This window comes from Ips typographus, linkage group LG12 (genome assembly GCF_016097725.1).
Source record: "Ips typographus isolate SLU linkage group LG12, UJ_Ityp_2.0, whole genome shotgun sequence".
NCBI lineage: Eukaryota > Metazoa > Arthropoda > Insecta > Coleoptera > Curculionidae > Ips > Ips typographus.
Window position 1 is genome coordinate 2,137,610 of NC_138433.1, and position 23,728 is coordinate 2,161,337.

At 38.4% G+C, this 23,728-nt stretch overlaps 1 protein-coding gene and 1 long non-coding RNA gene across 8 annotated transcripts in view; one reads left to right on the forward strand and one right to left on the reverse strand.

The window, feature by feature from the left end:
• sr (zinc finger domain-containing protein striped) overlaps positions 1–18,577 on the reverse strand; it is a 68,364-nt gene extending 49,787 nt beyond the window's left edge. The window contains exons 1-3 of the mRNA XM_081990451.1: positions 18,435–18,577; positions 18,049–18,137; positions 17,902–17,991 (exon numbers count right to left, since the gene is read on the reverse strand). The gene's annotated coding sequence lies outside the window, so the exon portion shown is untranslated. The remainder of the gene's footprint in view (positions 1–17,901; positions 17,992–18,048; positions 18,138–18,434) is intronic.
• LOC145736181 (uncharacterized) overlaps positions 1–23,229 on the forward strand; it is a 61,629-nt gene extending 38,400 nt beyond the window's left edge. For 3 of the 7 annotated variants that reach the window (XR_014179844.1, XR_014179843.1, XR_014179842.1), the window contains 3 exons: positions 3,815–4,322; positions 4,635–4,823; positions 7,106–7,294. This is a non-coding gene — a long non-coding RNA (uncharacterized LOC145736181). Of the gene's footprint in view, positions 1–3,814; positions 4,323–4,634; positions 4,824–7,105; positions 7,497–18,381; positions 18,519–22,080; positions 22,245–22,780 lie in introns of those variants that run through there. The other 4 variants (XR_014179845.1, XR_014179847.1, XR_014179846.1 and 1 more) reach the window with 4 other exon arrangements.
• Positions 23,230–23,728: the final 499 nt, after the last annotated feature.

Genomic DNA, 23,728 nt, shown 5'->3' on the forward strand with positions numbered 1-23,728 from the left:
TTTAGAATGTGAGTTATGGTGTTTTTGCCGTCCAGGGACAATAAATTTCACCTTTTTCAGTTTTGTCGGGTTTCTTACGCTGCTACGTCCCTGTATTAACTCTGATCAGGCTGATTCTTTTTACTGGGGATTGATTACAGTCTAAGCAACCAGCTGACGCAAAAATCACTCAAATCGGACGTTTAGAATGTGAGTTATGGTGTTTTTGCCGTCCAGGGACAATAAATTTCACCTTTTTCAGTTTTGTCGGGTTTCTTATACTGCTCCGCCCCTGTATTAACTCTGATTAGGTTGATTTTTTTACTGTGGATTGAGCACAGTCTAAGCTACCAGCTAACGCAAAAATCACTCAAATCGGACGTTTAGAATGTGAGTTATGGCGTTTTTGCCGTCCGGGGAGACTAAATTTCACGTTTTTGCTCTTTTCTCGAGTTCCTTATGCTGCTCCGCCCCTGTATTAACTCTGATCAGGTTGATTTTTTTACTGTGGATTGATTACAGTCTAAACTACCAGCTATCGCAAAAATCACTCAAATCGGACGTTTAGAATGTGAGTTATGGCGTTTTTGCCGTCCGGGAACACTAAATTTCACGTTTTTGCTTTTTTCTCGGGTTCCTTATGCTGCTCTGCCCCTGTATTAACTCTGATCAGGCTGATTCTTTTTACTGTGGATTAAGTACAGTCTAAGCTACCAGCTAACGCAAAAATCACACAAATCGGACGTTTAGAATGTGAGTTATGACGTTTTTGCCCTTCGCTTTTAAATTGAGAATTTCTGGCTTGTTTGAGCGTATCGTAGGGCCAAAAAGCACTGCGTCGTTGGCGTGTTTCGGTGAGCAGTCGTTGACAATTTCGCTCCCGGGGATCTCGTAAATTCCCCCAGGAGTGTAGATCGCATCCGTTCAACAGATCACGACTCCAAAATATATTTAATCGCACCTTTAAAGCGCGTTAAACGATCGGGGATTTGGTTACCCGAACTGAAGATAACCGAACACTTTTGTTTTGTTTTTTTTTGGCGCATATAGCAGCGTAGGCCTTCATTTTTTCGCCACCCGTCGCTAAATCTACGTCGCAGATTTTTGTCTTTGACTGTACGTACAGGGTGTATAGGGATAAATTGGAAAATGGATACGAAAAACGAGATGCAATTTTGACGCCCTCTACCGGCCGAACGGTACAACCTAGCCGGGTCCTGTCAACGTCACGTGATAGCCCCATTCATTAGCTATCTATGATCATCCGACCTGTTTATACAAAATATTTCAAATAAGCGAGTTATTAAGGATTTTCTGGGAAAGTGCACCGAAATTTGCCCAAATGACGGTTTTGCCTGGCCTACTATACTGACCGCGGCCATATTGGATTTCAACCTGTCAAAGTGACTTTTTCTACTTAATTTGACCTGGGGAACACGAATCCGGTACCCGTTTTGCTGTAATTGCCGCCATTTTGACACTGACCTTGAAATTTAAATTTTTGACAGTTTTCAGGGCGTGGCACCCTTAAAAATGACATTTTTGACAAATGACACTTCAAGTCACATTTTTACCATTAACGTAAACTGATTAAGGCAGAAAAAGTCAATTTTCAAATTTCAAGATTTTTCCGAAAAAACGCATGGGGTCCCCTTCTGGTGAAATATGTCAAAAATCTAGTTTTTTATTTTTCAAGGTCAAACGGTGAACTGTACGGAAAAATGTCATATCTAGTAAAAGTGGCACCCCTTGGAGGGACATACATGGTAAAAATTAACAGACCTCTAACTCAAACCGTTTTCGAGATATTTAATAAAATGTCCGAAAATGATTAATTAACTTTGACGCCCTCTAGCGGCCAAACGGTACAACCTAGCCGGGTCCTGTCAACGTCACGTGATAGCCCCATTCATTAGCTATCTATGATCATCCGACCTGTTTATACAAAATATTTCAAATAAGCGAGTTATTAAGGATTTTCTGGGAAAGCGCACCGAAATTTTGCCCAAATGACGGTTTTGCCTGGCCTACTATACTGACCGCGGCCATATTGGATTTCAACCTGTCAAAGTGACTTTTTCTACTAAATTTGACCTGGAGAATGCGAATCCGGTATCCGTTTTTCTGTAATTGCCGCCATTTTGACACTGACCTTGAAATTTAAATTTTTGACAGTTTTCAGGGCGTGGCAATCTAAAAATTACATTTTTGACAAATGACGCTTAACGTTACATTTTTACCATTAACTAATTAGGGCGGAAAAAGTCAATTTTCGAATTTTTTTTGGAAAAATGCATGGGGTCTCCCTTTTGTAAAATATGTCAAAAATCTAGTTTTTTATTTTTCAAGGTCACACGGTACTTTGTACGCACAAAATGAATATAGAGTAAAAGTTGCGTACCACTAAGGTGCACACGTGATAAAAATTTCAAACTTGTCACTTGAACCGTTTTCGAGATATTTAGCAAAAACCACGTAAATTTGGCGCCCTCTATCGGCCAAACGGTGCAACTTATCCTCGTCCTGTCAACGTCACATGATAGCCCCATGTATTAGCTTTCTTTTGTTATAAAGTGTTCATATACAGAATGTTTTAAATAAACGAGTTATTTTTAATTTTATAAAAGGATGCACCAAAATTAAGCACTTACTATACTGACAGCGGCCATATTGGTTTTTTGACTAAACAAAGTGGTCTTGTAAATTAATTTCGGCCTGGGGAACACAAATTTGACGTCCATTTTGCTCTAGAGATGACGCCATTTTGGAAGTGACCTTCAAAACTGATTTTACTATTCTTGACCTTGAAATTTCTGTTTTTAATCCACTTAGGCCCGGTTTACACCCCAGAAAATAACTTCCAGTTAAATCAATTAATAAGCAGGGTCGTATATTGGCATTGTAGTACTTTAAGCCTGAGTTTGGTTCAGACTGTGATAATACAAGTGATACAAGTCACAGTCTGATAAGTCAGGACTTAAGCTTGGTTTAAAGTACGAAAATTTGATTATGATGAAACGTCACTGTCAACTATTACAGACAAGTTCAGCCATTGAGTGATCAATGTTTTGGAGTGGACACGCGTTTGCGTAAATGACAGCAGAAGTGAGTAAAGCTTGTGATTGGTCAAAAATAGCAGTTTTTTGACCAATCACAGACTGTTTCCCTGGAGACAATTGCAACGTGCCGCCACTGGTTGGCGCCAACGTGAAAGTGTGCCGTCGCAATGAAAAATCTCCTCAAATTGATATTTTTCGGTCCGTTGCGACATAACTTGAAAGAGAGAGACACGGAGAGAGAGATAGAAAATTATTAAAATAATTAAGACACGTTTACACAGTTAGACTTTCCAAACTGATTAAACTAAGAAAAAGAACCGGCAACGGCCCGTGCCGACCTGTTCGCCAACCCACGCAACCAAACGGGCTAAGCGTGCCCATATTATACCGGAAATACACGTCATTTTATGGTACTTATCTGTGAGATATCTGGCTATTAAAGCGCTTGAGAGAAGTCGCCTTTATTGCGGTAGAAACGGTACCGTTACCAAAAACAATTCTGTAATTTTTCAGCAATCTACTAAAAAAATATCAAAACATAACATTGCAACACTGCAATACGGAACACCCCCCCGCTGTGTGCACACCGAACTGCGGAACGCACTCCTTTTTGTTATTTGACAGTTTGACATTGATGTCCCAACCTAACTTTTTAATTATTATTAATTTATTTACTAGAAAACGAAAAATAAGCTGTACAATTAGTTTTGGTTTATCAACCAAACCCAATCAGTCCTTAGGCCACTCAAAAGACAGTTATGATTGTTATTTTTCAGCATTCGAGAACAGTTCTAGTGCCAGAAGCCTCTAGCAGCCATTTTTAGATGCCAGAAGCCTCCAAGACCTTCTTAAGGTTGTGAAGGCTGGTTTTAGCGTGCCAGAAGCCTCTAGCAGCCATTTTGAGATGCTAGAAGCTTCTAAGACCTTCTTAAGGTTGGTTTTAATGTGCCAGAAGCCACTTTTACATGCCAGAAGCCTCCAAGACCTTCTTAGGCCTGTGAAGGCTGGTTTTAACATGCCAGAGGCCTCTAGCAGCCATTTTTAGATGCCAGAAGTCTCCAAGACCTTCTTAAGCCTGTGAAGGCTGGTTTTAACGTGCCAGAAGCCTCTAAGATCTTCTTAAGTTTGTGAAAAGTGGTTTTAACGTGCCAGAGGCCTCTAGAAGCCATTTTTAAATGCCAGAAGCCTCCAAGTCCTTCTTAAGCCTGTGAAGGCTGGTTTTAACGTGCCAGAGGCCTCTAGAAGCCATTTTTAGATGCCAGAAGCCTCCAAGATTTTCTTAAGGTTAGTTTTAACGTACTGAATGTATTTTTACTTCCGGAAACTTCTAAAACTATCTTCAATCGTTCAAGACACTTCTTAAAGTGCCTAAGGCCTCTTATTCAAAAGTTCACAAAATGATTTCAACCAGAAAAACATCAAAACATAACCTTGCAAGTTGCAACAGTGTAATACGGAACAGCACACCGAATTTCGGAACGCACTCCTTTTTGTTATTTGACAGTTTGACATTGACGTCCCAACCTAACTTTTGATTTGCTTTGTTTACTACAGTTTTGTGTCAAATTTTAATTGAATTTTTGGTTTTTCAATTAGAATTGGTGGAAATTCAGTTGAGTGCAGGGTGAAAGTGGAGAAATGTGACCTGGAAAACCAGTTAAACATACTAAAACGTGTAAACTGTGTGAAGAAGCTGCCCAGGCTGCTTTTGGATCTTCTGGAATTCTAAAAACCGTCCCTGAAGCTGCAAAACTCTGTGAAGACGCTTTATCCAGGAACATCCAGGTTAGTTAAATCAATTTTGCTTGAAATTAACCGTGACACTTCAAATTGTGCGATCATAACCTAAAAAAGAAAAATGATTGAGGTATAAATAAGTATCAGAACGGCCATAAATCGACTACTGCAACCGTCCAATAAAAAAGTCCATTAACTGAATTTAGAGTAGAACTGTGGAAATAATAAAAAAAAAGAAGTCCCAAGTTGCGTGCACAATTTAAATAAAATATATTTTAAAACCTCCATTATACCAGGTAAAATGCCATTTCAATATGTCCTCTAACCAAATTAGGACGTTTCGGACCTGACGTATGGACCCAGCAGTCGTTCGGTTTTATGGAAAGTGCGCACGATCACTCTCAATCAGTTTTTTTGTTTTAAAAAAAGGGGACTGGTTACCCTTAAGCTAGTATATCTGTCATGTACCATAAAACTATAAAACACGATAAAATGTGCGCTTGATTGGTGTAAAATGCACACAAGAATCACCGTTAAACCTACAAGCCAAACACGTTGATTTTTATAGTTTTATGGAAAGTAGTTACTGTCAACTGTCAAATGTCAAAAATGACAAAATATTTTGGAAAGACTTTTGAAAGGTTCTGAATGTTTTTAGATATTTAAGAACCGTTTAAAATTCCATGGTTAGGTTAGATTGAACATGTGACAGTTACTCGGATCACTCCGAGTGAGTTTTCGTAAAGTAAGGAAGGCGCGCGAAGAACTATTTGTCCATTTTAGTCGACCGGTTCGGATAATATGAATGGGAGGCAGTAAATGTTACATTAAAACGCTTATTTATGTACGAAATAAAGTTGAGCTGCGACCTTAACCGTCCGATTAACTTGACAATCTGGACTGAAGACGATTAGTTAGGTTCGGCCAGATGGGCGCCAATTACGCCCCCTACACGCGGCACAGTCGATTAAAACCTGCCACAACCCTTCAAAACGGAAGCAAGTTGTACAATTAGGTTTGATGGCAAATTTTTGCAGAAAATTTCATTTTGTATCAGGAAAGCAGAAACGTAAGAAGTTTTTACTTTTGTTACTTTTCCCTTAAACGAGGACGTGAATTAAGACACAATTTTTTTTTCGATTATTGTTTTTAATAAAAATTAATGATTTATAACACAAAGATTACGTCAAACGTTTTTGTCTTCTTGCTTCTCTTTAGGTTTTTCACTCGTTTGGTCTTCTTGGCGTTGGCTACTGCTACCTTCACGTTCAGCCACCATCTGTAATACCAAATTAGTGTAAATCATTGCTAAAGTTGGTTTGTTAACAATTTGTTTTAATTAATCAGGGAATTTTGACATGACAGGTGCTATCACTTTTGCCGCCCCCTACACGTCACAAAGTCAATTAAAACCTGCCACAACCCTTCAGAATTCAATAGTTTCGTTATAAAACAGTTTCATCAGCTTAACCAACCGGCAATTTAAAAAAAATAAAAGACAATCGTGTGGGCGTATAACAATAAATCTTCCTAATGTTCTATTTGGTTTCTGAAACTGTTGATTCGTTACTTCCTCGAGGCTAATTTCGTCTTAATCGATCTCCGAATAAGGTTCGTTTTTCAAGTCTAATTAGTCGATCGTTAGAATAACAAGTTCACTAAACTGAACAAGTTAACGGCGGTATAATGAATTATCCTAGTTAACCGTCACCGAACAAAACCCAACCTAAAAGTCTGTATAATACACAGTCAAGTCAGTTCAGTTAACTGTCACCCTGTTGCTTTAGGTTATCTCAGAAACCGTGACAGTTATAGCAAAATTGATGTCAGATTCGTGTTTCCCTTGGTAAAAGTGGGCAAAACTATTTGAAGAAGCTTTATTTTGGAGGTTGTTGGAGCATTTTCTGGAACGTTCCTCAGGTGTCTAGAGTTGAAAATGCTTTTCTGTCTTTGTTGCTCATACTTGTCAAGTGAGTGTACTTCACCACGTGCTACGACATGGCAAATGGACGTTGCAGTCACGTGATCAACCTGATCGAAGTGAGCGGTGGTTTCTATCCTTTGCCGGTATTTTTTTTGTTTTTTAAAGCCATTTTAATTATATTTTGCGTAGCTCGATTTGGTTTTATTTTCGACGACCATAAAATAGCCCGAACAGGAATATTCGGGCCCGGGGGCCCCTCGGGACCGGCGAGAATAAATTAAAAGCGCAACATAAATCGTGGACACTTGATGTAACATCGCAGATCATGGGCCCAGAAGAATATATTACGGCCGTAGTTGTTATAACCGCTCTTCTTCTTTGGTCGCAATTAATATTTTTTTTCCAGGTGGCTGTTCGCGCAGGACCGGACTGCGGGACGTTTGTTGCACCATAACCGCAAACCCTGACAGTTCCACCCCAGTTTCAGCTGGAATGGTCCAACGAACGTTGTCCACTACAGCGGAAACGATGAAATTATTAAACCGTCCGTCCACTCACAGATGGAGTAAGTGTCGCAAATACGGTCCTGCATTAATGAATCGGCCTTTTCCCCGGTTCTAATCACGGCGTTGTCACCCGGGGCCGAATCCGGAGCGTTGCCCGGCCGAGACAACAAGATGAAAGGGTTTCGGAGAGGAGAGTCGCAAACTGCACAAATGGACACACTTTACTAGGAATTTACGGAAAAAATGCACCGTAAGGACCATAATCGCCCACCATCCACCCTACTTCTAACGGTAAGTTCCATTGAAATATCATTTTATTTGATGCCATTATCGACCCTACGGTCTGTGACGTTGTTTAGTTGAAATTTCGTATTTGACAGCTGTCTTTCAGTTCATGAAGCTATGAATTGTTGTTCTTAATGATATTTTGCTATCGCACGTAAACCAGATTCAATTCAAGCCACTTTATACGTCATTAAGTGGAGTTTTGACTGTTGTATGTTTAGAATGTTTTTTTACAACTGTCACATACAGTGTAACTGTCAAAATGCGGTTCATAGAGCTATAAAATGTTGTTTTTAATGACTTTGTTCCACTATTTCAGCTAGATCCAACTTAAGCTTCTTTATATGTTTGTATAGACATTTTAGACAGTTGTGACACGATTGTTTCTTCAAATAAGATTTGACAGCTGTCCTGTGGTATTTGACAGCTGTCTCATAGAATGCAACCAGGGATGTAAAATTTCCGGAAAATTAAATTTTTGGAAATTTTTTCTGAAACGTTTCGATAATTTTCCGGAAAAATTGGAAAATCTGAAAATTCAAAAACAATTCGTTTTTTACATTTTGGTACTATTAACTGGAAGTTATTCAGGAAATTCAGGTTAATTTTGAAAATAAACAATTTTTACTTGAAATTTCTTGACAATTCTGGTTTTTAATTTTTCAAGGTCAAACGGTGCATGGTACCAAAAAAGTGTATAGAAGGTAAAAGTTGCATACCATTGAAGTGCATTTGTGATAAAAATTTCAGACCTCTAACCGGAAACGTTCCTGAGATATTGAGCAAAAACTGCAAAAAACGATAGTCAATTTTGACGCCCTCTGGCGGCTAAACGGGGCAACTTAGCCGTGCTCGCTCAACGTCACGTGATAATACCGTTCATTACCTTTCTTCTGTTATACGATGGTTTTATACAGAGTGTTTCAAATAAGCGAGTTATGGACGATTTTCTGGAAAAGTGCACAAAAAAAGCCTGCCTTCGAGAGGGTGGTCAAAGTAAGGCTGCCAGAGCAAAAACAATTGAATATCGATACAAACATTTTACATCAAGTTGGCCTAGAATTTGACGTAGATTCCAAAAATCGAATAAAAAATTATAAGTTTGGTTTGTTGCTCAAATTTGGGACACCCTGTATACTGATGGACTAGGAATAAAGTATATGCAAATACCTACAAAATTCAGTTACAAGGATGTTAAAAATTCATTGAATCACCCTGTAAACTACTCCATTGTATTGTCAATAACTCGGTTATTTTGACAGTTACAAATTCTCTTTTGACCACCCTGTATAGAGTTTTTACCTAAAACGTCAAATAACTGACTTATTTACTGTTAAAGAGTTGTTTGATTTTGACAGTTTTTATTTAGCCAGCGCATAATTCTGTTATTTTGACAGTTACACAAAATTTTTGTCGATATTTGACAGATGACACTAATGACATAACTGTCAATTAGGCAGCAATCTTTAAAAAGTCCAAAATAATAACCAATTATTGACAACTGACAGGTGACACCGAGTGTCTGCACGACTCTTGAATAGATGGGCGCTGTCAAAATAAGTTGAAACATTCACAGTCGGTTCGGGGAAAAAAAGAAGAAGAAGAAGAAGAAACGAATCCGATCTCGTTAAAGCCCAATAAAGTACGCGAACAACTTAACAACAGACGCATATATTTGAAATATTAAAAAAAAATAAAAAAGAAGAAGAAGAAGAGAGTATCTCGCTAACAAGTCGGGCCAAACTTGAAAGGAGTGTCGCACAGCGCCAACTTTTCGTTTTTTCCTTTATATTATGTACCGTGTGTTTTATATATTCGAGACACACACCGCACTATATATGGCGCTCCGATGATTTACGTACGAAGATATCGCGGTGGTTGTTAACCGAAAGATACAGACGGGGCCTCAGAGCCCTATCTTATCGGGGCGCGTCACACGTTGCCACGGTGACATACCAAAGGCCCCAAGTTGCCAAACTTGTCGCTTTATCAGGAAAAAACTCATTATGCGTTGTAACAAGCGAGCGAACGTCTGTAAGGTCGAAATTAGCATGAAATTTACTAGGAACTTAACGAGATTTGTCGTTTTGATGAAGATTAATTTTAAACGATTTGTGTCAACTGTCAAAACTTTCCTTATAGAGGTATAAAGTGGCTGGTTGAAGTGATTGGCAAAATATCACTCCCGAGCACTTTACAGCTCTACTGGCCGTAAGTTTTGACAGTTGCATTGAATGTGACAGCTGTCAAATATCATTTCAAAACAAACAACTGTCAGAACTTTCATAAAGTAACTGGAGTTGTACGTTAACCGCGCGGCAGCAAAATATGTAACCAGAAACAGCACTTTACAGCTCCACGGATCGTGTTTTGACATTTGCCCTGTACGAGACAGCTGTCGTGTGTCAAACAACTGTCAAAATTGCCATTAAAGGCGTGGCGTACTGGTTTTTTACAAATAATTAAGTCAGTGTCACGCTAATGGAGTTTTTAAAATTTTCTCGAAAACGAGACAAAATACGAGAAAAATGCAAGAGAGCAAAAAGTTGTATTTTGAGTTGCTTAACCTAAAAAAAATTGAAAATTACCAAAAAAACCAGTGGCGTACCACTTTTCCACAAAAAACCATTTAACCGACTTAAATCAAAATTCCAACGCTGCGGCGTTGCCAGTTTTAACAAAAAAAAAAAAAAAACGATTTTCTAGCCGAATTGAACAACATCAACGCCATCTTTATCTCCACGGCGCCGGTGCACTGGGTGTCCTATATTTCCACCGTAGACGTATAAAGCAACTTGCAGCTGTCAAAATCCCACTTATAGACATATAAAGTGGCTTGAATTAAATCCGGTCTAAGTGGGCGTAAAACTGAATTAAAAGATGGCTACTTTCTAACTCTGCGAGCCGGGTTTTGACAGTTGCGTAGTCCGTGTGACAACTGTCAAATACCATTTGAAGTAAAACTGTCAAAACATCACTTATAAGACGTATCGAGTGGCTTGAATTGAATCTTTCGGTTTCTCGGCTAATCAAAAACCACGTGACTGGACACTTAATCGCAATTAAGCGGTCAATTAGCATAGTTTCACTAAATACCAGCAATAAAATTGATTTACCTGCCTACAGGGCGTATCAAAAAAAAAATAATGACAACAAAATCGCGGTAGCCTGCGTATTATCGCAGTATCGACTGTTCCGCATGAATTCCCCCCCGCAAATTAATCAGAAAGTCGCCGGCTACTTGATAAAATCACTATTTTATGTCTGTCAAAATTGAACTGTCAAAACTAACTCAATACGCTGCTGTCAATGACGTCATCGTAATTTTTGTTGGTTTCTACAGGGGGTGGTACTAATCGCCACTATTTCCAAAGTTTGCTCCGTTTTGTTGTATTTAAGATCGAATGTACAGGGTGATTGGTTTTGCATTTGGTCTTATCCATTTCTCTTCCAAAAAAATGTCAAATACGAAAGTCTTGCAGCATTTAATATACCGGGCGAATCAAAAAAGACGAAGTTATGATTTTTTTGACTAAACAAAGACCACTTTGTAACCAAATGGCCGCTGTCAGTATAGTAGGTGCTTAATTTTGGTGCATCCTTTTATAAAATTCAAAATAACTCGCTTATTTCAAACATTCTGTATATGAACACTGTATAACAAACGAAAGCTAATACATGGGGCTATCATGTGACGTTGACAGGACGAGGATAAGTTGCACCATTTGGCCGATAGAGGGCGCCAAAGTTGCGTCTCGATTTACGTGGTTTTTGCTAAATATCTCGAAAACGGTTCAAGTGACAAGTTTGAAATTTTTATCACGTGTGCACCTTAGTGGTACGCAACTCTTTTAATATAAATGTGATGTGAAGTGTCATTTGTCAAAATTCTGCTTTGTAAGGGTGCTACGTAGTGAGAACTGTCAAACTGTCACTACTTTCAAAATGGCGCCTCTTAGAACAAAACGAACACTAAATTCGCGTTCCCCACACAAAAATTAGTTAAAAAGGTGTCTTTGATTGGTTAAAATCGAATATGGCCGCTGTCAGTATAGTAGGCTAGTAAAAGGGTCTGAATTTCGACCAAATTTCGGTGCATCCTTCTAAAAAATCCTAAATAACTCGCTTATTTGAAACATTCTGTATAAACATGTCAGATGATCATAGACAGTTAATGAATGGGGCTATCACGTGACGTTGACACGACCCGGCTAAGTTGCACCGTTTGGCCGCTAGAGGGCATCAAAGTTAATTAATTATTTTTGGGCATTTTATTAAATATCTCGAAAACGGTTCGAGATAGAGGTCTAAAATTTTGTACCAGGTATGCCCCTCCAAGGGGTGCAACTCTTACTAGATATGACAGTTTTCCGTACAGTTCACCGTTTGACCTTGAAAAATAAAAAACTACATTTTTGACATATTTCACAAGGGGATCATGCATTTTTTTAAAAAAATTTTTAAATTTGACTTTTTCTCCCTTAATTAGTTTAAGTTAATGGTAAAAATGTGACTTGAAGTGTCACTTGTCAAAAATGTCATTTTTAGGGTGTCACGCCCTGAAAACTGTCAAAAATTTAAATTTCAAGGTCACTGACAAAATGGCGACAGGTACAGCAAAACGGATACCGGATTCGTGTTCCCCATGGCAAATTTAGTAGAAAAAGTCACTTTGACAGGTTGAAATTCAATATGGCCGCGGCCAGTATAGTAGGCCAGGCAAAACCGTTATTTGGGCAAAATTTCGGTGCACTTTTCCAGAAAATCGTCCATAACTCGCTTATTTGAAACACCCCGTATAAACACACCGTACAACAAAAGAAAGCTAATGAAGGGGGCTATCACGTGACGTTGAGCGGGCGAGGCTAAGTTGCCCCGTTTAGCCGCTAGAGGGCGTCAAAGTTCACTCTCGTTTTTTGCTCAGTATCTTAAAAGTAAAAAAAAATTTGGTTCCCTGGTGCTACTCTCAAATTAGTCGTAAAGAAAAATCACTAATGGAGGATTATATTAGAGAGAGAGAGAGAGGGCACGAGCCGTTCGACCGTCGGTCATTATTTACTTAGAAAAAAACCCGACCATATGGTCGAGACAGGTCGAAAATTTAAACGCCCCGTATAATACCCGAATCTAAATTAGAGAATTATCGTATACGTTCGTGGTAGTCGGAGTAACGGTACCATTGAAAAGTTGGGTTAGAAAATTTGGTACCGAATAGATCTAATCTAGAAAGGTACCCGGTACTTCGGGCGGTAAAAACAGATAAGCGGCCAAAAGCAAGTATTAATATCTTTCCGATTTTTTTATGACACACTCGATAATTAACCAACATTAATTAATTATTTATCGGGGCTCATTTATCTGACGTGCACCGGGCGGTAATTATTATTATTGTTTTACGGCCCCCGCCCTCTTTGCGATTTTAAACTTTTTGCGCCAGAGGATAATCAGTGGCGTGCACGCTGAAACTACAGTCGCAGTAAATTTAATGTCAAAAAAAAGCTACATTTTGACAGATGACAGAAATGACAGTTGTCGAATGCGCCAGATTGTCACTAAACTGGTACAGCACTGTAGCTGCTTTAAAAGTACAATTTTGTACACTAATTCCTTGGAATGTCCAATAACTAACCTAACCTAATAATACCCACAAATTTTTGTGAATTACCACGACTGGAGAGTAAAAATAAGAAAATGCGACGATTTATAGCTTAGTTTAAATGGGACACCTTGTATATTGTTGCATTTTTTTAATTCTATGATATCTTTTAAGTGTCCGTAGTAAAACTGTAAAAATACAATCATTAAGGTCGATTTTCGCTTGCACTAAATGGCCAACATAACGCAAAACCCATTAGGATAGTGGCGGTGTTTCAGGCAAATTTGACCCTTACTTGTCGTTTGCAAAATCGGTTTTTCAAGAAATTTCTCTGCCTTACATCGTAGTAGATCTAAGAAACTTTGTTGCCCTCTAGCGGCCAAACGGTGTCATCAATCAACTCATGTGGGGATACTTTTGGAAAGCTTGAAATCTGCTATATCTTTTGTTTTCTATGACAATTTGACGTAACTTGTCAAATAAGGGAGTAATTTTGGGCCAAAGCAACGTGTGTCAAACAAATGGGGGATTTTATGGTGAAGAGACTTTGACGCCCTCTAGCGACCAAACGGTGTCATCAATCAACTCATGTGGGGATACTTTTGGAAAGCTTGAAATCTGCTCTATCTTTTGTTTTCTATGACAATTTGACGTAACTTGTCAAATAAGGGAGTAATTTTGGGTCAAAGCAACGTGTGTCAAAAACGATGTGATTTTATGATGAAGAAACTTTGACGCCCTCTAGCGACCAAACGGTGTCATCAATCAACTCATGTGGGGATACTTTTGGAAAGCTTGAAATCTGCTCTATCTTTTGTTTTCTATGACAATTTGACGTAACTTGTCAAATAAGGGAGTAATTTTGGGTCAAAGCAACGTGTGTCAAAAACGATGTGATTTTATGATGAAGAAACTTTGACGCCCTCTAGCGACCAAACGGTGTCATCAATCAACTCATGTGGGGATACTTTTGGAAAGCTTGAAATCTGCTCTATCTTTTGTTTTCTATGACAATTTGACGTAACTTGTCAAATAAGGGAGTAATTTTGGGTCAAAGCAACGTGTGTCAAAAACGATGTGATTTTATGATGAAGAAACTTTGACGCCCTCTAGCGACCAAACGGTGTCATCAATCAACTCATGGGGGGATACTTTTGGAAAGCTTGAAATCTGCTCTATCTTTTGTTTTCTATGACATTTTGACGTAACTTGTCAAATAAGGGAGTAATTTAGGATCAAAGTAACAAGTGTCAAACAAATGATTTTATGGTGAAGAAACTTTGACGCCCTCTAGCGGCCAAACGGTGTCATCAATCAACTCATGTGGGGATACTTTTGGAAAGCTTGAAATCTGCTCTATCTTTTGTTTTCTATGACAGTTTGACGTAACTTGTCAAATAAGGGAGTAATTTTGGGCCAAAGCAACGTGTGTCAAAAACGATGTGATTTTATGATGAAGAAACTTTGACGCCCTCTAGCGACCAAACGGTGTCATCAATCAACTCATGGGGGGATACTTTTGGAAAGCTTGAAATCTGCTCTATCTTTTGTTTTCTATGACAATTTGACGTAACTTGTCAAATAAGGGAGTAATTTTGGGTCAAAGCAACGTGTGTCAAAAAATATGTGATTTTATGGTAAAGAAATTTTGACGCCCTCTAGCGGCCAAACGGTGTCATCAATCAACTCATGGGGGGATACTTTTGGAAAGCTTGAAATCTGCTCTATCTTTTGTTTTCTATGACATTTTGACGTAACTTGTCAAATAAGGGAGTAATTTTGGGTAAAAGCAACGTGTGTCAAACAAATGGGGGATTTTATGGTGAAGAAACTTTGACGCCCTCTAGCGGCCAAACGGTGTCATCAATCAACTCATGTGGGGATACTTTTGGAAAGCTTGAAATCTGCTCTATCTTTTGTTTTCTATGACAGTTTGACGTAACTTGTCAAATAAGGGAGTAATTTTGGGCCAAAGCAACGTGTGTCAAAAACGATGTGATTTTATGATGAAGAAACTTTGACGCCCTCTAGCGACCAAACGGTGTCATCAATCAACTCATGGGGGGATACTTTTGGAAAGCTTGAAATCTGCTCTATCTTTTGTTTTCTATGACATTTTGACGTAACTTGTCAAATAAGGGAGTAATTTTCGGCCAAAGCAACGTGTGTCAAACAAATGGGGGATTTTATGGTGAAGAGACTTTGACGCCCTCTAGCGACCAAACGGTGTCATCAATCAACTCATGTGGGGATACTTTTGGAAAGCTTGAAATCTGCTCTATCTTTTGTTTTCTATGACAATTTGACGTAACTTGTCAAATAAGGGAGTAATTTAGGATCAAAGTAACAAGTGTCAAACAAATGATTTTATGGTGAAGAAACTTTGACGCCCTCTAGCGGCCAAACGGTGTCATCAATCAACTCATGTGGGGATACTTTTGGAAAGCTTGAAATCTGCTCTATCTTTTGTTTTCTATGACAGTTTGACGTAACTTGTCAAATAAGGGAGTAATTTTGGGCCAAAGCAACGTGTGTCAAAAACGATGTGATTTTATGATGAAGAAACTTTGACGCCCTCTAGCGACCAAACGGTGTCATCAATCAACTCATGGGGGGATACTTTTGGAAAGCTTGAAATCTGCTCTATCTTTTGTTTTCTATGACAATTTGACGTAACTTGTCAAATAAGGGAGTAATTTTGGGTCAAAGCAACGTGTGTCAAAAAATATGTGATTTTATGGTAAAGAAATTTTGACGCCCTCTAGCGGCCAAACGGTGTCATCAATCAACTCATGGGGGGATACTTTTGGAAAGCTTGAAATCTGCTCTATCTTTTGTTTTCTATGACATTTTGACGTAACTTGTCAAATAAGGGAGTAATTTTGGGTAAAAGCAACGTGTGTCAAACAAATGGGGGATTTTATGGTGAAGAAACTTTGACGCCCTCTAGCGGCCAAACGGTGTCATCAATCAACTCATGTGAGGATACTTTTGGAAAGCTTGAAATTTGCTCTATCTTTTGTTTTCTATGACATTTTGACGTAACTTGTCAAATAAGGGAGTAATTTTGGGCCAAAGCAACGTGTGTCAAACAAATGGGGGATTTTATGGTGAAGAGACTTTGACGCCCTCTAGCGACCAAACGGTGTCATCAATCAACTCATGTGAGGATACTTTTGGAAAGCTTGACATTTGCTCTATCTTTTGTTTTCTATGACATTTTGACGTAACTTGTCAAATAGAGAAGCACTTTAAAATTTTTAATTTTTCAAAAAAAATTGTATTAGGAGTCTTTTTTTACTACTTTTTGAAATTCAATATCTCGGCAACATGAATAGCTAGAGAGGCCAGTTTTGGCTCATTTTGTAGTATTTTTTATCTTCTTTCTAATGGCGTTTTAGTGAAATCTATGAAAATTTAAATAAAAAAGTTACAATCATTCAAAAATTGAAAAAATACCATTTTTGCAAAAAGTCGTTTTTTTGTACCATTTTTAGCAGTGTTTTATACGTCAATGGATAGCCAATGAAATAAGCTTTCTAGTGACGTATAAAAGTTGACGGGTAAGTGGTACGGTTTTGCCGCTATAAAGCAGGTTGCGGTGGCCTTTCCAATTACCGAAAGTATGTAGTTCAATGGTTGCCAGCGTCATTGTGACGTTAAAAACGCTCTGCTCGGAAACGTCACTGTCAACAATGTCACTGACAGTTGAGCCATAGAGTGGACACGCATTGACAGCTAAATGACAGTTATTGCTACACTGGTATAATCTCGTTTTCTCTACTCGGTGTGTTTGGTTTATGGCGAGTGGAAATAAATGACAACGATAAATTTAAAATCGGTCGCGTCTCCCAGCGATATTTAATTAGGTTTAAAATTAAGGGCTCGTCACGTAATAATTGGCTAATTAAATCGCGGAGATCCCGTAATTTACCGAACCGAACTCGTGTGTGATGTCATCGCTTCGGGTCATTTTTTGAGAGAAATAAATTATTGCGATCTCGTGTTTCGAAATTGCAATTAGTCGCGGCCGTGGAGGCGCGACTTCTATTTTATTTCCTCCACAATTAAAAATAAAAAACGAGATTTCGATTAAAATCGATCCGATTTGTCCTCAAGGAAAGAAGTTTAGATAACCATCAACGCTTACCACCCTCGTGCGCGATCGAGGATCGTTAATTGTTTCTTCTAATTAAGCCAATTAAAAGGAGCCAACCAGACAGATTATCTCGCACGATAAACTGGAAAAGGTTCTGTCAACTGTCAATTGTCATGTCCTTCCCCAAAAAGGGACGCTAGTCAATCGGTCACTTTACTATAGCAACATTTTATATGTTAAAAGGAAGTGATACGTAATAAAAGAACAAGTTCCATGATAGCTTCGCCCACTCTGTATGATTCAGTCGTATACGCGATTGACTGTTGTGCAGGTCCATTAATAAGAAAAAGTCAAACAAGTCGAACTGATTGGGGTTTACTATAATAGGAATGGGGCGCGGCCCGAGCAACGGATGGCAATATATACAGGACGTCCCTGTTTTTTTTTTTTCCACTCGGCGAAATTTGCATACAACCGAAATGAAAGCAAAAAGAGCCATGGCCTTTCCAGTTACCTAAAGCACCTAATGGTTGTCAGCTGTCAGAAAAAATATTAGGAAACGTCACTGTCATCTATTGACAACACTCCAGCAGAAATTAATTTAAAAAAAACCCAACTAGAATACAAAAAGGAAGCTGTTTGTAGCTATTTTGCTCTTGTTTTTGGGGCTTTAGGTACTGTAAATACGCCAGAAAAGATGCTAAAGCTAAACTAACCTTCAAGTTCCGGATAAAGCATCTTCGACGAGTTTTGCAGCTCCCGGGGGGATTTTAGCACTTTCAGGCACCCAAAAGCTTCAGAAGGTGCTAAAAACATTCAAAATAACGCAAAAAGCCTCTTCAAACCGTTTTGCACACTTTTACCTGATCACCCAGGTTCTAGACGTTCAAAGTTGTTTTTCAGGTCACACTGCTTCATTTCCACACCACACTCGACTGATTTACCACCCATTCTACATAACAAACAAATTCCATTAATATTTAGATAAAAACTGCAATAAACAAGGTAAATAAAAAGTTAAGTTAGGAACGTCAATGTCAAATTAAGAAATGACACAATGGAGTACGTTCGGAAGGGACAAAAACGGAGGGGTGTTCCGTAATACACTATCATGTTGGCTAAACATACAAAATATAGCCTTTACAGGGCCGTGTATTTACGTGCAGGCACAGAAAACCGTTTTTTACGTTCCTTAGATACGGTCCACTGAACCAAAACCACTGCAGTATGGAGAAGGAACTAAACTAACCTGAATGTTCCCAACAAAGCATCTTCAAGGAGTTCCGCAGCTTCAGGAGTGGATTTTAGGACTGAGGAACGTTCCAAAAGCTTCAGAAGGTGCTAAAAAGCTTCTTCAAACCCTTTTGCACACTTTTACCGGTCAGCCAGGTTTTAAACGTTGTAACTCGTTCTTAAAGTCATACTGCTCGATTTTCACGCGGCACTGGACTGAATTTCCGTGAATTCTAATTAATAAACAACAGCTTTATTAATATTTAGTTAAAAATTCCTTAAAAAAACTGCAGTAAACAATGCAAATTAGGCATATAATTAGGTTAGGAACGTCAATGTCAAATTGTCAAATATCAAAGTGGAGTGCGTTCCGAAGTACGGTGTGGCAAAAGCGGAGTGCGTTCCGTATTACACTCTTCAGGCAGGCTAAATATATTCTATTGAGGATTTTTCAAAATATATGTGATCAGTACGGGCCTGTCCTTCATTATTGTACTAACGAAATTTTGTACGGATTACAGGTTTGGACTGGAAAAAATTGCGTTTAAGCGGATTGTGAAAAAACGGGCTTAACTATAATAATCCCGGCCGTAATTCACACTTAATTCCATCCAGGTGGGTGGAACAAGCCTAATTAAAAAGTATTATTTACAATTAGTCGAAACGGTCGTTTGTCAAAAAATTTATTCCATTATCGGGCACCATAAATTGTGTTTTTAACACCCTGTAACAAGCAAAAGCGCCTACGCTGCATGCAAATCGTGTACAGGCCAGATTTACCATGCAATTTAACTGGACGATTTATTTTTAATAATGGTTTTTGGGGCGGATCCGTCTCTGATTAACAGAAATCTGATTGGTTTGCTACTGGAATTGACCTAAAATTTGGCGAGTATCAAATCATTTTTTTGGTAAATATCTCGAAAACGATTAAAGTTAGAAAAAAATTGTAAAAGACTAAAAATGTTCCTAATAAACCACTGAACCGAAATACGTAACGTTTCATCCTTAATACAGTTGCTGGTATACAGGGTGTGCACGAAAATGTTAGGGTGTCACTGTTTTTGGTCACCCTGTATGCAATTTTTTTAGAAGAATTCTTTGGTTAACACCACTAGAAAGAGCAGTTGAAGACGGTTCTTTTAAGTGGTTGAACCGCACTGAAATCCAAAAAATAACCGAGATACAGGGTGTTCAATTTTTAAGACTAATTTTCGGTTAAAAATGCATCAGAATCAGTTTTTGGTAAATATCTCGAAAACGATTAAAGTTACAAAAAAATTGCAAAAGACCAAAAATGTTCCTAACGAAGCACTGAACCGAATTACGTAACGTTCATACCACAATACAGTTGCCGCTATACAGGGTGTGCACGAAAATGTTAGGGTGTCACTATTTTTGGTCACCCTGTATGCAATTTTTTTAGAAGAATTCTTTGGTTAACACCACTAGAAAGAGCAGTTGAAGACGGTTCTTTTGAGTGGTTGAACCGCACTGAAATCCAAAAAATAACCGAGATACAGGGTGTTCAATTTTTAAGACTAATTTTCGGTTAAAAGTGCATTAGAATCAGTTTTTGGTAAATATCTCGAAAACGATTAAAGTTACAAAAAAATTGCAAAAGACCAAAAATGTTCCTAACGAAGCACTGAACCGAATTACGTAACGTTCATACCACAATACAGTTGCCGCTATACAGGGTGTGCACGAAAATGTTAGGGTGTCACTGTTTTTGGTCACCCTTGTATGCAATTTTTTTAGAAAAATTCTTTGGTTAACACCACTAGAAAGAGCAGTTCAAGACGGTTCATTTGAGTGGTTGAACCGCTCTGAAATCCAAAAAATAACCAAGATACAGGGTGTTCAAATTTTAAGACTAATTTTCGGTTAAAAGTGTATCAAATCAGTTTTTGGCAAATATCTCGAAAACGATTAAAGTTATAAAAAAAATGAAAAAGACTAAAAATGTTCCTAACAAAGCACTGAACCGAAATACGTAACGTTTCATCCTTAATATAGTTGCCGGTATACAGGGTGTGCACGAAAATGTTAGGGTGTCACTATTTTTGGTCACCCTGTATGCAATTTTTTTAGAAGAATTCTTTGGTTAACACCACTGAAAAGAGCAGTTGAAAACGGTTCTTTTAAGTGGTTGAACCGCTCTGAAATCCAAAAAATAACCAAGATACAGGGTGTTCAAATTTTAAGACTAATTTTCGGTTAAAAATGCATCAGAATCAGTTTTTGGTAAATATCTCGAAAACGATTAAAGTTATAAAAAAAATGAAAAAGACTAAAAATGTTCCTAACAAAGCACTGAACCGAAATACGTAACGTTTCATCCTTAATACAGTTACCGGTATACAGGGTGTGCACGAAAATGTTAGGGTGTCACTATTTTTGGTCACCCTGTATGCAATTTTTTTAGAAGAATTCTTTGGTTAACACCACTGAAAAGAGCAGTTGAAAACGGTTCTTTTAAGTGGTTGAACCGCTCTGAAATCCAAAAAATAACCAAGATACAGGGTGTTCAAATTTTAAGACTAATTTTCGGTTAAAAATGCATCAGAATCAGTTTTTGGTAAATATCTCGAAAACGATTAAAGTTATAAAAAAAATGAAAAAGACTAAAAATGTTCCTAACAAAGCACTGAACCGAAATACGTAACGTTTCATCCTTAATACAGTTACCGGTATACAGGGTGTGCACGAAAATGTTAGGGTGTCACTGTTTTTGGTCACCCTGTATGCAATTTTTTTAGAAAAATTCTTTGGTTAACACCACTAGAAAGAGCAGTTCAAGACGGTTCTTTTGAGTGGTTGAACCACCCTGAACTCCAAAAAATAACCGAGATACAGGGTGGCAAAGGGTTTTGAATCAGTTTTTGGTAAATATCTAAAAAAAGGTTAAAGTCACAAAAAAAAATGCAAGAAACCAAAAAGGTTCCAGACGAACTGCTTCATCGACCTACGCCAGTTTTTTTTTGCTACTATACAGGGGGCGCACTAAAATTATCATTTTGAAACAAACCAACAATGTTGCATTTCACGTCAAATATCTCGGTTATTTAAAATTTTTGAGAAAAAGTTGTTTTTAGGTAAAATTAAGTCAAAACTACGGCCTACAATTTGACGTTCGAACGAACCGTCTAGCTGTCATAGTAACCATGTTAGCGCCGACCAAAACAAACAAAAACTTTATTTCGATCTGGCAACAGTGGGTGTAAACCTAACCTCAGAAACTTTGACAAGGGCCTTGAACGTTTCAACCTCGCCCACCGTAAAGGAAAATACAACAAAAAAAACCTACTATAGTATAATAATAATAGCGGCCGTGCATAATTGACCACGTTTACGCCCACTATTGTTTTATCCATTGATTAATTATTATTTTAATTTTTTTTTTTTAATTTCTTGTCGGATTTCAATGCGACGAAGTAAACGTGCTAATATTGCTTAATATTAAAACGAAAGCGAAGGCTGATGAATGAACATATGTTCATGAATGAAATGTTTCTAAATACAAAGAACTATCTGGTCGTAGTTTTGTATAGTTTATTCCTTAAAAATTCTCTTTTTTTAGCTGATTTTTTTCGGTGGTTTTTAAGGGCAGTTTACCGCCCTTTATTTGGTGTATTTTTAACGGTTTTCTAACCTTGCAGACGTCCACTAGACAAGCAAACTTACCTCGGCTTGTGGTGCTTGTACGATGGAATGCACTCTACCATAAACCATCAGGGTCAGATGGGCTTGGAGGAAACTATCACTCGGTGTAGGCAGAGAGGGTGCGTCCAGCGTCAGTTTGGCAACGCCGCACTGAAAACAAGTAAATATTGCACTGCTGAGTTGTAAGCAGTTTAAATTTGTTGTTGTTTTTTAAATCAGTAAAGTTTGAATTTGACAGCCCATAACTCGGTTATTTTGACAGTTACAGGGTGGTTCAATATACCAGTTTGTAGCCCTTGAAATTCTCTATTAACCACCCGGTATAGTGTTTTTATCTAAAATGTCAAATAACTGAGTTATTTACTGTTAAAGCTGAGTTGTTTGTAGTAAAGTTTGAGTTTGACAGTTTTAAGATCAACAGTCCATAAATCGGTTATTTTGACAGTTACAGGGAGGTTCAATATACCAATTTGTAGCCCTTGAAACCCTCTTTTGACCACCCTGTATAGTGTCTAGAGTCACTAGTCAAATAACTGAGTTATTTAGTAGTAAATACAGAGTGGACTAAATAACGTCTGAGTCAAACAGTTTCCACTTTGATAGCCTGTAACTCGATTATTTTGACAGTTACAGGGTGGTTCAAAGTATCAATTTAAAGCCCTTGAAATCCTCTTTTGACCACCCTATACTTGACAGGAATCTGGTGAACCAGTGGAGGTGAAACTAATCGATTTCCAACTGGCGCGCCACAGTACCCCAATCCACGATTTGGCCTACTTTTTCTACTCCGGAGCCTCCGAAACTGACCTGGACCGCTGGGAGGACTATCTCCAAGACTACCACAACCTCCTCGCAGGCATTTTGAGGGAAAATGGGGTGGAAAATGACGAAATTTTCCCTTACCAAACCCTCAAAGAGGAGTGGAGGCTGATTTACGGTATCCATTTTTGGGAAATCAAATTAACCCCAAAAAATCGATTCGCGGACGATACGAGAGTGGTGGAGGAGGAAAAAATGGACAAATTGGTGGAGGTGATTGGGAAATTCGGAAAAACAGTGGCGGGGGAGGAGTTTAAGGACCTTGTTGGTCCACGGATACGCCACTGGAATTTTGGCCAAAAACAAGATTATTACCAAAATATAGTTTTACTCCATATAAAGCGTTTTTCTTTTAAGGACCAAATTGGCCTGAAACACCTCAGCCTCCTTACCAATTTTTCCGTTAATCGACTGGTTAATGGTAGGCGAAATACGCCCTTAAAGGAAATTAGTTTAGTGTCCCAATCAATCGCTAATAACTCGCTTATTTCGCAAAAACACGTTATACGACTGATTATAGCCAGTGAATGGGGCTGTCACGTGACGTTGACAGGACCAAGCTCAGTTGACTCGTTTGGCTACTAGGGGGCGTTAAAGTTAACCTAAATTTTTGTTTTGATTCTGCCTTTCAAGGCCTACTTAACGGTCCCAGAAGTGGTGTACTACGCAGTTTCGTATTTTAAGTTGGTTTGCTAGCAGCTATAAGGGCTTCACAATGACGTCACAGTGAGTGCTCGTTGTAATAATTTGACGTGCTGATAAACACAGTTTAGGGCTACATAACTGTCTGGCAGGTAATTTAACTGCAAGGTGAGTTTAATAGGG